We start from the raw sequence: 17683 nt of genomic DNA on the forward strand, positions 1-17683 counted from the left end.
TCCAGTTCTGATCTCCTGGATTTTTGATTAACTCCTTGGTACCCTTGTCCCTGGGTTGGTAATTAGTCTAGTACGTTAGTTGCATGAGGGCCATATTAGTTCAATTAAGCTAGGCTATGTGCAGGAACACACAAACCCTAAAGCTCAGTCAATAACACACACAAGTTTGTTTCACACTCATGAAAAGGTGGAGAGTTCACTTCCAGACTGATTCCATCTGACAGTGCTACCATTTCAACAGGTAGCCACCACAGTCACCCTGCAAGAGAGAGAGCACATGTGCTCTTGGGGACTTCCTCCCAGAAGTCACACAAATCATTTCTCATGGGCCCAGCGGTCAGAACTTGGAAAAAGACCACCACCTAACAGCAGTGAAGACATTTTGCGTGCCCTGGAAGAGGAAAATGACACAGGACTTGATGAGCACAGAGTATTGTCTCTGCTGCAATTGTTGTCTTGCATTCCCTTCTTCCTCTTTCCTTTTGGAATGAAATTCTTCCCCAAAGTAAGCACAGTGATAAGGACTCTACTTTTCTGATGCTTCCTGCCTGCCATAGCTCTTACCATCACCCCTTCTTGGATTGCTCACTGACAAGCTCAGAAGATCCCACATATCAATCAGGACTCCTGTTACAAATAACAGAAAATTCCACACACAGAGATTTAAGCAAGAAAGGAAATTTACTATCTCATGTAACAATAAAGTTAAAATGTAGATTTAGTTCTGAATTCATAGGTGGGACGATGTCAGGGCTTGTCTTCTCTCTATCTCTCAGGCTATGTCTCTCTCTATATTGGCTTCGTTCTCAGGCTCCATAGGTTAGGCACTGAAGGCACCAGACTCACTTTATCACAACATCAAAGCATGCCTGTGGCAGAGGGAGCAGTGTGTCCGATTCCTCCACAGCTCAATCTGAGTACATGTCTCCTTGTTTCTGATTAACCAGCCCAACCAGGGACACATTCCTGAACCAATCACTGTCTCTTGTGAGATCTGCTGCTTTGATTGGCCAGACCTGGGTCACATGGTATTTCCTGGAGCTGGATGTGGGACTCTGCAGGAAGCACATGCACATAAAATAGGGATATGGTGGATCCTCAAATGAAAACTTGGGCTGTTTCAGAAAATGGGTGAATAGGTGCTGGGAGGCCACAGACACTGACTGTCCACTAACCATCATTTACCTTTTGTGTTAGCCAACCCCCAATAGCAGAGCTTGATGCCTCCCTGGCCTGAGCTTCAGTTGCCGTAGCCTTTGCCAGCTGACCTGCTCCTCCTCCAGCCCCGGTGAGTGGATGGCTTTGCCAGGACCTGCCCTCATCTCAGTAGGTTTAGTTCTAGATCACATGGTCACCCAGTCTAGCCATTCTCACCAACAGAAACAAGCCAGGCCTCACCTGTATTCTGACTATGACAATGGGTTGAAAAGAGCCTTGTGTCATACTACTAGAGACCACTTTCAATACTTCTTTATGCAACACTCTAAAAAGCAATCAATCTTTCAGCCTCAAATTTCACTACTATCTAATTTGCATTTCTCCATCTTATTTTACAGGGCTATGGTGAGAGACTGCATCAATTGTCTTTCTGAAGTTCATGCACACTTCATCTCCTGACTTGTAACTGTATCCAAAAAGGAAATGAAGTTATTAATCTGGCAAGATTTATTCTCAGTGAACCCATCCTGGTTTCTAAGACCACCACTTCCTTTTGTCAAGGGCTCACAAACCATCCTATTAATAATCCATTCTAGAATTTCACTCAGGATTGACATTAAGCTCACAGGTCTATAGTTTGCAAAATCCCCTTTCCCCCTTTTGAAAAGCCAGGGCTGTGCGTGTCAGCCTCCTGTCTCTCAGCACCTCCTCCTCTTTATGAGAGGCAGCTAATGGAGGATTTGCCTAATGTCTCTTAATGAAGCGAGTGCAGAGCCAGGATTAGAAGTCAGCAGACCGTGAGGGTCCAGCCTTTTGCTTCTCCTTTTCAGCCGTGATGATTTCTCCACCCTGTTTTTCCGTGAGATGAGAGCTCTCTACCAGAACCACCAAGGCAAGATTTCTTTACAGAAATTGGCCACCTTCCCTCTCCCCTTTATGTGCCTCTCCTAGGGCATTGAAACAGAGGATCGAATGGAGGGACAGGGGCCTGAGGCCTCTGTGCATGGCACAGTCCTAATCTCCAGTGAGGGACGATCTGGGTCACTGTCATCACTCTAACTGATTAGTATTCTCCCAGTTCTTTTTTGTGTGTGTGTGAGGAAGATCAGCCCTGAGCTAACATCCATGCCAATCCTCCTCTTTTTCTGCTGAGGAACACCGGCTCTGAGCTAATATCTATTGCCAATCCTCTTCCTTTTTTTCCCCAAAGCCCCAGTAGATAGTTGTATGTCATAGTTGCACATCCTTCTAGTTGCTGTATGTGGGACGCAGTCTCAGCATGGCCGGAGAAGCGGTGAGTCGGTGTGCGCCCGGGGTTCCCAACCCGGGCTGCCAGTAGCAGAGCGCGCGCACTTAACCGCTAAGCCAAGAGGCTGGCCCCCTCCCAGTTCATTTTTGAATTGAGTGTTATGAAGTGATTTCACCCGGCGGTCCTCTGAACCTGAGCGTGAGAGTCACGGGGCTTAGGGTCGCTTCTGTGGGAGTGGCAGGTTGGAACTGCCTAGTAATTTCCATCATTTAGGCACCCACATTTTTCTGAAAATCTGCACCCTCTGAGTTGGTCTAATTGGGGAGAGCTGCCTTCCTTTTAACTTTCTTTCCATTTTCTTACGTGAATACCTTTACCTTTAAGTATCAGCCCACTTTTCATCTCACATTTTAAAATCTCAACCAGCTTAGCATAATTAGAAAATCCACATTACACCATCTTTTAGAGCTCAGCTACACAAAAATCAGAGTGGCGTTGGGCATATGTCTGGGCAAAATAGATTTCTGAATTGGTGTAAAGTGTACTTAATATTGATAGCTCTGTATTTCCAGAAGAGTTAAGGATCAGAGTGATGTAATTAGGTTTTAGTTGAAGTTTTTCTTTAGATTTAAAAGGAAAGAGGGGGGAAAATCAATATGTTACCTTGCTATGAAGTAAAAGTAAGTGGATCACTCATCTGTCTTAATTTATTCCATGAACTGAGGAGAATAACATTCACCTCTCCGGACGATATTTTACATCATGAATAGATACTGTGCTAATCTTTAAAGGCTAAATTTAATATTTCCACAAAACAGATAGATTGTTTTTCACTCTTGACTCACAGTATAATTGAATTTAGAAATGACACATAAAATTTATAGGTAACCTTTTATATCAGTCTATACACTTAACATTTCCTTCACTTTGTGCCACAGTATGGATCTCATGAGAAAAAAAATACCTTATAAGAAATAACACCACCAACAACAAAGAAAAATAAAGAACCAAATGATAAAATTTCTGTCCCTCTTCGTGTGAAGGAGGGGAGGAAGCACCGTTTGGTGAGGGAAGAGGGCACAAAAATTTGAAGGGGCCAAATTGACCTGAGCCACCTCCTGGTGGCAGGCCATTAACATCTCTGAGACTGAGTTTCATCGTGTACAACCTGGGAGTAACCACGCACACTGAATGTATTAGTCAGCTGTTGCTGTGCCAGTGTTCTGTAGCAAATATTCCCTAAACATCAGCGGCTCACAGCACAATAATTTATTTCTCACTCACAAGTCTGTATATTTGCAGAAGTTCAGCTGATTCTAGCTGGCCTTGGCTGGACTCAGCTGGACTCAGACCTTAGGTAAGGTGGAGGTTTGCTCTCCATGTTTTCATTCTGAGACCTGGGGCACACCCTTCTCATGGAAGGAATCAGAAACTCAAGTGGGATTAAGAAAAACACATGAAGCCTTTTATAGCCTTAGTTCCTAAGCAGATCATTGACACTTCTGTCGACATTCCATTGATCAAAGCAAATTCCTTGGAGAAGCCCAATGTCAATGGGATGGGGAACTATATTCTACCTGTAGTGAACAGGACAAGGGTGTGATAGAAGGAAAAGATGTGCAAATGGTTCATCCTATCCCACTCCACATGGCTATGGTTATAAAGATGTTCAAACGAGTTAAGTTGTACAAAGCACCAAGCACACAAAATGTGTGTAGCTATTATTGACCGTTTAATTATTTGATCAAGGGGTCTTAAAATTATCAACACATTTCTCAACTCTGATTCTGATGAGCCCGTACAGACCGGCATTTTGATCACTTGATACCCAGCCATAAGGTGAGTGATTCCTTGCCAAAGGAGTGTTTTGCCCATTTGACGTCATACGTATCAATACTTTGGATTTTCCCAAGACAAGCTGAGGAATGTATCTGGAATTGACACAGCTTGGTTACAAGTGCACTCAACTTGTTTCCACTTCCCCGCACTTATCTGGACAGGTATGAACAGGCAGCTGCCCTCTTCTTGGTTAGCTGGTGAAAATTGTTACAAGTTGTGTTACTGAATAAAGGAATCAGTGCAAATTGTTATGATTTTTGGAGTGTCAGGTAGAGCTACTACTAGGTGAGGTTCCACAAAATTCGAGACCTGTTTTTTGTGAGTTGGTGTTTTTCAGTTTGTTTATAAAATTTCAATGCTGTTTCCTACTTGAGAACAAAGGATCACTTTAGGAAATACATCTTTATGGGTAAAAATAAAATCCTCATAGAATATTCTGAGCAGGGAAAAGCAGCCCTGAGATCTTGTCCAATTCTTACTCTTTTCTTCTACAAGTACAACTCTTAATCTCTCTGTGCCTCCCTCTCTTCAACTGTAAAGTAAGAGGATTGGCTTAGAAAACTCTGCGATCTTTTCAAGATCAAAAATTCTATGATCCTAATTCCTGCTCAAATTGAAGAGTCTCAACAGAGATCTGGCCCAGATACAGAGGTGATGTCAACTGTCAGGAACACCGATAGGCACAATCTTGGTGAAGTATTCAATCCAAAGAGTTTTGCTGAAGCTAAAAATCTGTGTCATCACTGATATTTTTCCCTCTTTTCCACCACCAACATTCAACCTCTAACACATGCCCCAAATCTGTCCACGACTCTCCATTCCTACTGTGACGGCCTTGGTCCCAGCTCACTCTCTCTCACCTAAATATGGCAGAGCCTCATCACTGGCCTCCTGAGTCCACTTTTGCCCCAATCCAATCTCTTCACCCAGCGGCCACAACGCTGTTTGTAAAATCAAAATCAGGCCATCGCCACTTTTGGAACCCAATGTCTTCCTCTTGTTCCTGGAATAAAATTCCAAGCCCTTCCATGGACTTCATGGCCTTACAGCCCCTGGCCCCTGCCTACCCCCCCGACTTCTCTCAGGACTCTCTTCCCTCATTCACTGTGCCTTAGCCACGCAGATGTTCTTTAAGTCCTTGATCACGTTGAACTCAGGCCTCAGGTCCTTTACTCCACCACTCTCTCTCCCTGGACATCCCCCAAGATTGTCCAGTGTCAGCTCCAATGTCACTTACTTAAAGAACCTTCCTGACCATCCTGTCTAAAGTGTCTCCCTTCCTACCTCGAGTCTCCATCTATCATATTACATTTTTTTAGACCACTTATCGTTGTGTGAAATGGCTTGTTTATTTGTCTGTTTGTTTTTTACCCTAGTGCATAAGCTCTTTCTGGTTCCTGCTGAATCCTCAGCAGCTAAAAATATTGTCTGGAACATAGTCAGAGCTCAACAGTTAACTGTTAAATCAACGATGAAATTAATGAGGTGAGCTGGCACATGCTGTACCTCACCAGCTCAGACATGGAGAGTTAGTCTCCCAATGGCCTTTTGAGTGGTCAGGACTGTGTTCTCCTTGGAATGGTAAGGTAAAATTGTAACACCAGCTGTCTGTATCTCATGAGGTGAGCGAAGACTCCAGAAAGCTCTGAGAGAGGTGGAGTTCAAGTAGACCTCACTCAGGTCAACACACAAACCATTCAATGTCAGGATGGCTTTCTTGACCAAAAGAAGAGAAAAACCCAGGGACCCAAAAGATGTAGACAGTGAGTATCAAGAGAAATCACGAGCTAGCCTAGGCATGAATCCAGCTTAGCCTTTAACCTCTAAACTTCTTTCTCTCTCAGTCTTGGGTTCCTCATCTGTGAAATGGGAATAACGGCAATGATTGTTATCTGGTGGACTTATTGAAAGAACTAAATCAAATGTGTGAGAAAAGTCTCTAATACATAATATACACTCAGGAAAATTTTTCTCCTTTTCTCTTTTTTAGGCAATTACATCAATTAAAATGCTTTGGGCAGCAAGTATATCCCTGAATAAAAAGGATTTAAAGAATAGGAGCTTATTGTCCTCACATGACATGAAACTGGAGGAGGCGGTCTCAGGGCCCAGCCACATTACGTGGACTTGCATAAGATTCTCTATGCCTTCTCCACATAGGTACAAAATTACCACCAAGCTTCGTCAGTAGGTCTCCATCAGTATCTCATCAGTAGGTCTCCCAGGACAAGTGCTGAAGGATGAAGGAAGGGGAAGGGTTTGCTTTTAGGTCTGTCCCTCTCTCTTTCAAGCAGTACTTTGGATATTTTTCTTTTGCCCCTTCAATGTCCACTCTCCACCTCCCCACCGTCTCCACCTTCTCTGTGCCCTGGAGGTTGACCTTCCTGGACCTAGGTAGCCACCTTTAGCCTCTGCCTTCCAGTTGCATTTGTCTTCCTCCCCACTAAGTCACCTCCAGTGGGCTGCCTATCTTGACTGAAGGCCGCAGCTCTTATCCAGCAGCCCTCTCCCACAATGAGATCTAGTCTTTCTGGGTTCTGGTAACCGTTCCCCACATACCCTTTCAGTCCTAGAGTGGTAATGACTCCCCACTGATTCTAGCCCCACAGTAGATCCCCTTAACCATCCTTTGTAAGCTTCCCTTAACCTTGCTCAGACCTTTGTAAATAGTCACTTTATTAAATTCTCCTTAATTACCCTGTCTGAGTGAGCCATCTGTTTCCTGCTGGGACCCTGACTGGTACAGGAAGAAAAATCTTTCTGAGAAGCTGTCCAATGCTCCCATCCCTCCTCCTGCTTGCCCTCTCCACAAAAAAAAAAAAAAAAAAAAAGTCTTTTCTTCAGATCTCACTCTCTAAGATTAGATCATGCAACGGAGCCTGGGAAAGCAAGTATCCGACATTTCCAAATAACCACCATAGGTTATTAGTTGGCAACCAATAATGTCTGCCTAAGGGGTACTCCAACTCTTTATCAAGAGAAGAAATGATGTCTACGGGCAGAGTAGGAGGGAAGGTCAGACAGGTGGCCCCATTCCCGGTTTTCTGGCAGCCAGCAGGAGCTCTTGTGGCTCACAGATTGCCAAAAGTTGCTGTGGTTGTGTGGTGGTGAGCAGAGAGAAACTGCTCCAGAGGGGGCCAAGGAGGATGCAGAAAGCTTCCAGCCACCGGCTACAGGCTCACAGAAGCCCCTCACAGCACTAACAACAATGAAAGGAGCCTGTAGCTGGGACATAGGGACTTTCAGATCTTCACAAACAAGCCTTGCTTTTCAAAGTGAGACCCAAACAGGAAGTGTGTGTTTTTGTTACTGTTGTTGTTATTTTGCCTCGGGTTCTTTCCTTTGGGGTCCCCAGACAGACAAAGCATAAAATTCTTTGGCCAGTGATGGAAAGTGCATCACTTGCATTTACATAACATATGACTAACTCTTAACCAGCATGAGTGAGCTAACAGAGACATCTGAGATAAATCGGGATCTGGGGGGATATTTGAACAGCCACCTATTTTGATTAGGTGTGGTCCTGAATGCCTTTGTGCTTTATATCACACATAGTGTCACATGACCCTTTTGAATGCCAGGATAAAAGTCACCCTGTCCTCTGCCTTATAAAGCCATTTTGTTGTTGCTGTTCATTTTTATTTTGTGTATGTGTATTTATTTGTTTTATCCTATTTTTTAGGGAAAGAGTCCTGGCTCTTAGCCATATGGAAATGAAGGGAAAAACTCTTAATATAAAATGAGAATGCCTTCAGCCATTGAATACCTATTATCTGTCTAGTCACCTTGGATGTTACATGTAAACTTGATTTCCATGGTTTCTCCTTTGTTCACAAGCCTCTTATGACAACAACCAAGGTTGCTGAGTTGACACAATATATTCTATGTATTTATCTTGTTTGTTGAGTGTGTCTCTTATCAGAAAGCAAGGACAGGGATTTTTGACTGTCATATTGGTGGATGAATGAATGGCTACAGGTAACCTCTAACATTGCCCGCTACCTGGAGCTCAGACAACAGCTGGCTCATCACTTCACTCTACCCTTTGCCAGATACATGCTTAGACAGTCTCGAGTAAAAAGCTCGAGAATTTTTGGGGTGCCACCTGGAAATTCACACACACCTGGGGTCTCTTGAGTCCCTAGGTGGAGAGATCTAGCCTGCAGCTTCTTTCTATTTTGGCAACTCTCAGATGAGTGATGCCTGAGCAGGTGAATATACAGCCATGACCAAAGAGGACGTCTCAGAACAGTCTTCTGGAGCATCACCTTGGGCTGGTACAGAGGGTGTTGCTGCTATTGACCAGTGTCTGGGAGCATCACTACCACATTTGACAAATCCTTGAGGCAGACAATTGATCCTATTTTTTCCAGAGGAGAGGGAATGTTTCAAAGACTGAGACAAGGAGTCAAACCCAGTAAGAGCTGCCCAGTATGAGTTAGGAGAGGAGGCCATGATGAGGGAAAGAAAGCTCTATTCCCTCTCTACCACTGACCCCAGAAAGACCAGATAGATGTATAGAACACCTGCAGTTTCAGATTGCCTGCTGGGCCATGCATTCACCAACACATGCCCTTGGTGGACACTCTATATTGCATCATTCACAGCCTAAAGAGCCACTATCAAATGTTCTCCTCCTTAGAAGCATCTTTCATGTCTATTACCCCCCACTGCCCCTTTCTGGCCAATGCCACAATCTGGGAGGGCTGCGCATTGTACAGCAGTGATAACTTAGGTGAAACCCAAAGCCAGGCGTTTGACAAGAGGAACCCAATCTCTCTCCACCAAAAGCCTGGCAATAAATTTCTAATCTCTTTTTATTAGATCAGAGACTGTCAAATTTTTTTGTCTCATGATCCCTTTACAACTCGAAAAAATATTAGGAACCCAAGGAGCTTCTGTTTATGTAGGCTATATGTGTCAATATTTACAGTATTAGAAATTAAAATTGAGAAGTGTTTAAAATATTAATTTTTAATTTATTTTAGACTAACCAAGATAAACCATTATATGTTAACATAAATAATAACACATTTTTAATGAAAGATAATATTCACCAAAACAAAAACAATGAGAAGAGTAGGATTGTTTTCCATTTTTACAAATCTATTTAAAGTTCAGCTTAATAAAAAACAGCTGGATTCCCATCTCTGCTTCTGCATTTTATCTAATGTGGTATCACACAGCTTGCAGCCTCTGGAAAGTTCCACTGTACACTCATGAGAGAATGAAAATGAAAAAGGCAAAAAAAAAAATCTTAGTATCATTATGAGAGTGATTTTGACCAATTCCCATCTAATTCCCTTGGGTCTGTTGTCCCCTTCCCCACTAACGCCCTGGCCCAAAGGGATAGGTGCTTTTCTTTGGTGGAAGACAGTAGAAATTCATTTTCCAAGGTTATCCGTCTCCTTTTTTTCTTGAAAGAAATAGATTATTTCCTCTGTGCTAGTTATAGTCATTTTGTCAAAGTCAACCAAAGTGTTCTACATCACAGATTTGAGGAGCTGCCTAGACACAAAGCATAAAAATTCTATAAATTCACTCTAATAGAATATGTCAATATCTACTTATACCATTATTTAAAACCAGTGATTTTCAAACTTACTTTAATCACTGAACACTGTATTCAGATGAAGTCATGTACAGATGCTCATAAAGCTCACAGGCAGAGACGCTCTGGTTGAAACAGCCTTAGAGCCCCTGCTCAGCCTTCCTGTTAGGTTTGTACCCCAGTACTGCCCCTGCCAGGCCCCCTGAGGAAATTCCAAGGATCCTCTGAGACCAGCAGAGCGCAGTTTGAAAACCAACGGGTCAAGCCATTGACGTCCATCTTGGGTCAATTTAACTTATGTCCCAGGCTGCCTCTCAAATCTTTGGTCCAATTCCAACGTCCTTTATTCTATACCACAGATCATAACCCATTTCCATGACAGCTCAGGAGTGTAGAAAAGTAGTCCCAAGAAATAAAAATTAAAAGAACAATGAGATACCATATTATACTCACCATATTGGTAAAATTTTTATTCTGTCATATTAAATATTAGAAAGAACCAGGAAAAGTAGGAGTATACTTCTGGTGGAAGGGCAAATTGACATAACTTTGGAGAGAAATTTGGCACTATCTAGAGCAGCTGAAAACACATATTCCCTACAGTCCAGCAGTTCTGTGCCTACTTATTCTTTCTAGAAGAACTCTAAAATGTGAACACAAAAAGGCATACACTAAGATATTTGTTACAAATTGTTTGCAATGGCAAAAAAAGCAAGTGGGAAAGATTTTAGTGTACATTGATGGGGAAAGGAAAAAATAAACTTGCTTTATTTATATGCTAGAATACTATATAACAATTTAAATGACTTGTTCTATCTATATCTATATGTATATATCAACAAAGGTACTTCTCAAAAATGTTAAGTTAAATGAAAAAAGGCAAGCAATCGAATGATGCTTCTAGTAAGTAACATTTACGTAAAATTTTAATTGCTAGAAAATCCTACATATTATTTGAGGATATTAATTAATATAGAAAAGTATATAAAACAGCTGGAAGAATATGATAGTAATTGTTTCTTGAGAGGGAAAAAGGGTTTAGGACTAGTGGAGTATCAAAAAGGACAGCAACTTTATCTGTAATGCTCTCTCTTTGATTGATTGTGTGTGTGCGTGTAAATGAAAAAAATGATAAACTGTTAACAGCTATTACATCTGGATCATGATGACATAGGCACACATTGTTTGATTCTTGTTCCGTATTTTTAAAACTTTTGAAAATTTTGAAAAGTAAGAGTAGCCAAAAATAAGAGTAGTTAACACTTTTTTGAATGCTTAGTCTATGTGAAACAGACTGTTACTTAATCCTCAAAACAACTCAATTAGGTGATTACCATTAGTATCTGTGGGGGAATTTCAGGCTTAGAGAAGTTAAATACAGCTAGTAGGAGGCAACACTAGGCGGTCCAACTTAAGAACTCATGTTCTTGGCCTCTGTGCCACACTGGACTCTCCTTTCACCTAACCTCACCCAAATCCTGGAAATAACCAAGATCTTTTTTATCGTCTACCATCTGGTCTTCGCATCTCTAAAAAATGATACATAACAAGAGCATGTGTTGACTTTCCGTGGTATTCAGGCTTACCCATTTACCGAAATATAAATCACAAAGCAAACTCTACACTTACCAAACCCAAAGAAAATAAACTATTTGCAAGCAAAATGGCCAGTGCCTGGGTTCTTCATGGTAATCACATCACTCAGGACACAGAGTTAGAGCCTTCCGGATCATAACATGCTGGAGTTAGTCTTCAACATACTCCACCCTTGAAATCGCTTTTCCTAGCTGAGGTGATGGGGGCAGGGAGGGTAGTCAATAGATATACCCCCTCTGACATAGCTGACCTCCAGGGAATATGTGCAGACTGCAGCACAATGGTCTCCCTACCTGGCAATCCGCCCAACCACCATAAGTGAAATAATAACATTGTATGAAATCCCTGGTAACCTACAGCCTATGTGGCATCATAAAAGTATCCACTTCAACCCCTGACTAAGTATTTTTAAGGGCTATGCCTCTTTCAGAAATGATACTGAATAAAGCAATAGTGCTGATACTTGTTTCATTTTAAGGATTAATCAGAAGTCTTCAACACAAGGCATTTTGGGAGGATTAATCCCGTTCACTCCCCTGTTAAAGTGGAGAAGGAAGAGAATGCATCCCTTCTTCCTCAGCAAGTGTGCTTAGCCCTTCCCTGCTTACCCTGACATGGAATTTCACACAGCTTCAAGGTGAGAGGCTAAGAGCATCTCCAGCCTCCAAATAGCCACAGCTCGGCTTGATGATTTAGGAGAGGAGGCAGCTGCCATGAGGACTTCCGGGTCAGCCTGATTTCCAAAATTATCTGCCTCTTCAACAAGAAAATTCACCTTTAAAAGTTAACTTCTTTTATTAAAATAAAACAAAATTATGATTAACATTCCTCTGGCTACGTTTTTGTGCACAGTCATGATTATTTATAATAGTGGCTCTACCCATCCCCCCTCCCTCCCCAAAAAAAGGAAAGAACGTGTCCTGCCAAAGGGAATTAGCTAAATTCATGATAGCATGAAACAAGCAAAGGTGTGTCAAGTGCTCAGCACAGGCCTGGGATACAACAGGTTCTCAACAAAACACTATTTGTTATGTAATCATATAGCTGTGATCAGGATCATATGCAGATAATTTCAAAGATGTGGGAAAATAAAAGGGAATGCCATTAAAATGTGTCCACAATGTGCTATGAAGTAAAAATAATCACTACAAAATAATATGTGTCCTGTAATCCCATTTGGATTTTAACATGTTAAATTGGCTATGTTTGTCTAGGAGCATTACAAGTTTTATTTGATTAATTTTGTTACTATGTGTTCTAGAATTGAAGCCCACTGAGTTTTGAAGGAGGGAAAATGTTCTATTTTCAAAACATTTATTTCCCCAGCGTTACTAAAGTTTCCTGCCTTCCAGGCTCCCTCCCCTGCGTAAAATACCATGAGCCCAGGAGAGGTAACACTTGGAGCCTTCTTGGTGGCTTTAGGCGTGGACCCAGGCTCCACTGAGGCATGAGATGGCCCAGGAGTGGAGAAGAGAGTTGGTCAGACTGGACAACTTGACCCATAGGTTTGCCCAGGAGTGGGTGAGGGCCGTCACATGGATCAGACGCCCTCAAAAGAAAAAGACTTTTCTTTTCTCTCTGGAATATCAGTTACAATAGGAGAGACAGAACACAAGCAGCGTCTTCAAGGACAGTCAGGAAGAGTCACAGGAGCTGTCTCTCCATGCCCCACTCACCGTGGGTCCTGGTGATTTGGGGTGAGGCTGACCAGACTTGGGTCTGTGCTCCGCTGCTGACCAGCTAAGGAACCAGGGCAAGATTCAGATGCTCCTTGAGTCAGTTTCCTCACTTACCAAGTGGGAATCATAATATTATCCAACTTCCTAGGGTTTTGTGAGCACTAAATGAAATAATACACCTAAAGCACGTAGCACAATGTCTGACGCAGATGAAATACTCAATAAACGTTGGCTACTGTTATAATTATTTGCCAGGGCCAAGGAAAAATAATGAGTTATTTTTGTACTTAAGAAAATTAAATACTTTAAATCATATCATGCTTGTATTTCTCTAGCACTTCCATAGTTTCCTATTTATTCTAGAAAATTCAGGCATTTGGCAAATTTCCTATTTTGGAAATTTACTTTCCTTAAACTTTTTTTTCAGCCTGAAGATTAGAGAGTTTGAGGTTCAAAAGTTCACCGTATCTATTTTTATCTTTAGTTGGTCTGATAGCTTTTCTCTAACAGGAACCTTCTGTGAAAGAATAAGCACAAAGATTATAACAGTACTATTGTAAAATGGACTATATGGACTGACCATATAGCCCACTTTATTTAAGAAAGATCTGTATTACAGAAACAGAAAGTTACAACAATTATCCTTAACGGTTTTTGAGAAAAAGCATCTATGGACTCATCATTCTCATTTTTGTTTGTATTTAACTTAGAAATGCAAATAAACTGTAGACAGGGCATCGTCAAAGTGTGTGTGTGTGTGTGTGTGTGTGTGTTGGCACTTATAAATAGATGTACCCAGTTACTTATAAAAGCAAATGATGCTGGAGCAAAATTAGATGAGAAGTCATGTTGTACTTTTATCTAAGAGAAAAATATAAGACATTAAAGAGAAGCTCCATACTCTAAAAGTGAATAAATATGCCCAAAAAATGTCCATGTAGGTGCAGTAACAGAATATTCCTGGCAGTTTCGATTTCCAATATCCTGCTCTGGGGTATGCATGTGTGCATTATTATTGTGAGACCATGCATCTCAATTTGGGATGTGGAGCATGTGACCCTTGCGTATGTAATAGATTTGTCTCCAATGGAGCCCCCAGTGTGAGATCCAATTTGGCCACTTGAATTCTGTATAAGGTTCCCACTTCACCCAGTCAATACATTTTCTCCCCAACCAACTCTATTTTAGATCTTTCAGTGTAGGAAGCAAGTTGCTTTGATGGTCCCTGCCATCCCCAAGTCTTCTTGCTCGTAGCCACATCTTCCAAGTTTCCCCAGTAATTAGCAGGTGTCCTATCTATGGAAGCCTGCATAGATAGGCTTCCATAGATAGGACATGGTGGGATGTCAGTACACATTGGGTGCTCATCACCCATTTTGATCCCACTAGACTATTTTAAGTCTTATGAAAAATGAATAATAACTATTAACTAAATTCTTGTCACATTTTAAAGCCTCTTTTCTACTCCATTTCAAACTCTGCTGGGGAAGTGGAGGTAGAGCCTGTAGACAAGCCCAGAGAAGATCTGGTTGGAGCAAATTATTGCGTTCGTGTTAGTTGCAGGAGGAAGCCCCTGATGCTAATGGCTTCCCAGGGTCTCATGGGGTGGAGAGGAAAGGGAAGTAGGAATCAGTTGAGTGCGCTTTACCTTGCTAGCTACACAAGGCAGCTCTCTTTGCCTGACAGAAGAGAGAGAAAGGGGAACACAAAACCTTAACCTTTACTTCATACCTGTGGGACATTATTATGACCTATACAAGAGTCTTAGGAGTTTCATGAATTTTCTTGTTCCCTAGACGTGTGTTACATTTAAATAACCTATGTCACAACATTGCATTCAACAACGTGACATACTCATTGGTCTCCCCAATAAGCTGATAGCAACTTGAGGGTAGTTACTGTGTCTTTTTCCACTGCGAATCTAGGACACGGCCTGACACTCAGGAGGAAATCCAAAAATGGTGAATAAATGAACAGCTGGATCTTAGAATAAAACACAACTGAGCCACATACACACTCACACATACACTTGCCACGTCATCTGCATCTCAGCCCCTTTCTTATGTCAGGACCTCTGCCTAGAATCCTTGCTACTTTCCTCTTGCCTCTAAAAATAATCTCATCTTTGAAGGCCCCAATTCAAAGTCCCATCTCCTCTGTGAAGATTTTGCTATGCCACTTCCACAATGTTGATCTGACTATGTATGTTTCTATCATTTATGCTTCATAGTTTGACACATGGATTTTTTGTCTCTTGCCTGGTCTTCTCAATAAGAGTATCCGTTCCCAAAGGATATAACTGGGCTGCCTTTTAGACTTTAATAAAATTCTCCCTGAACAACCAGAAATCCTACACACTGCTAGTAAGTGGGTACAATACTTGGGAAAACTCTTCGGTAGTATCTATTAAAGCTAAATATGTGCATATCCTATGACCTAGCAGAAAGCCCTAAACTTCTAGGTGTGTCTTCATCAGAAATGTGTATATATTTTCACCAAAACCCATCACCAAAATGTTCTGGCAGTACTATTTGTCATAGCTAAAACCCAACAATTATGCAAATGACCTCAATAGTAATATACCCACAAAGGAATACTGTACAGCAATGATAATGAATGACCTTCAACTACACACAACGAGAAAAAAATTTACAAAAATGATACTTAGCAGCCAAACACCAAATACTGCAAATATTCCATTTATAGAAAGTTCAAAAACAGGCAAAATAAAATCTGTATAATTAGAAGTCAGGATGACGCTTAACAGTAAGGGAGGTGCAAGACTGGAAGGGAACCAAACATGGTGACTGGTGTACTGATAATGTTCTTATTCTTGATCTGGGTGCTAATTACATGCACGTGTTCAATTCGTGAAAATCCACTAAACTGAAAACTTTCAGGCACTTCTGTGCATGTATGTTATAGTTCTATAAGGAGTTGTTTTATTTTTCTTTTTAAGTCTCCTGAGGGAGCTTTCACTTCTGGCCAAGATGGAGTAAAAAGGACCAGATTTATCTGCCCACCTTAAACAACGAGAAAACCAATATATGAAACAGCAGTTTTCAGAAACTGAACAATAAGCAACATAAGACTGTCATGCCTAAGAGAAGGGGAACAAACAAGGTGGGTCTTATCACTGGTCCAGCTTTATTGCCTGGAGGCAGTCTCCAGGCTGCAGTACAGGGAGAGGCAATCCAAAGACAATCCAATTGTCTCACTAAATAGAGAGAGAAATTAGCAGACAGAAAGACTAAGGAGGCAAAGGCAGCTAAAGTAGGGGTGGAGGACAGAATACCAGAGAGGCAAGAACTACCATAAACAGGGATCTAGAAAACTGCAGTGGTATCTCCATGAGTTTTTGGTTGAATACTAATTGGCATGTACATGAAACTACCTTAAGACAGGGAAAGAACCACGAGAAATAAATGGACTGAACAATCCCCAGGGTTCACACAGGGCTGGAGATAATTTTTGTTGCTACCAGTCACAGTGAAAGACCTCATAATACATAGGGAATTGGGTACAGCCCTCAGAAATGTATCACTTATTAGTAGAAGAAATTAACCCTAAACTAAAGCCTGCTCTGGACCATTCAGAAGTCTTAAATGCAAGCCTTGAAATGATCAATCTGATCTCGAGTAAATTAACAGTATGCCACACAAAATCTGACACTATTTAAAAGAGCACACCAAAATCCAGCACCCAACAATGTGAAATTCACAATGTCTGACATCCAAGAAAAAAGTACTAGGCATGCAAAGAAGCATAAAAATATGACCTATAACCAGAAGAAAAGTCAGTCAATAAAAACAGACCCAGATTTGACAGAGATGACGGAACAAGGATTAACAGATAAAGACGTTAAAACAGTTTTTATAAATATGCTCTGGAAGTTCAAGAAAGCAGAACAAAACAAGAGTATAATGAGGTGGAAAATATAAGGTATCAAAAAGATCCAAATGGAACTTCTAGAGATGAAAAGTAAAAAATCTGAAATAAAAAATACATTGGCTGTTATTAACAATAGATTAGACACTACAGAAGAGACGATCAGTAAAGTTGAAGCACAAAGAGAATTATTTTTAAATGAAAAGAGCATCAGACATACGAAGTAATCTAGCGTAACAATAAAGGGAGTCTTTGAAAGAGGGAGCAAGGGAAAAATATTTTGAAAAATAGTGATCAAAATATTCAAAATATGAAGAAAACTATAAACCAACAGACACAAGGAGTTTAACAAATTTGAGCAAACATTAAAAAATGCATCAAGGCATACCATTATCAAATTTCTGAAAACCAGTGGTAAACAGTAAAATTATAAAACCACCAGAGAAAAATGATATATGTACAAGAGGAACAAAGAATGACAACAAACGTCTGACCAGAACTTACACGGAGCAATGTCTTTAAAGTAATGGAAGAAAAAAATCTATCAATCTAGAATTCTATGCCAAGTGAAAATATCTTTTAAAATTAAGGCAAAATAAAGACTTTTTCAGACAAAGAAAATCAGAGAGAATTCATCACCAGAAGCCATGCACTATTGCTAAGTAAGTTCTTCAGATAGAAGAAAAATAATAATCGATAGAAATATGAATCAATGCTAAAGAA

Source organism: Ceratotherium simum, chromosome 3 (assembly GCF_057802395.1).
Source record: "Ceratotherium simum simum isolate JZ-2026a chromosome 3, ASM5780239v1, whole genome shotgun sequence".
Taxonomy (NCBI): Eukaryota; Metazoa; Chordata; class Mammalia; order Perissodactyla; family Rhinocerotidae; genus Ceratotherium; species Ceratotherium simum.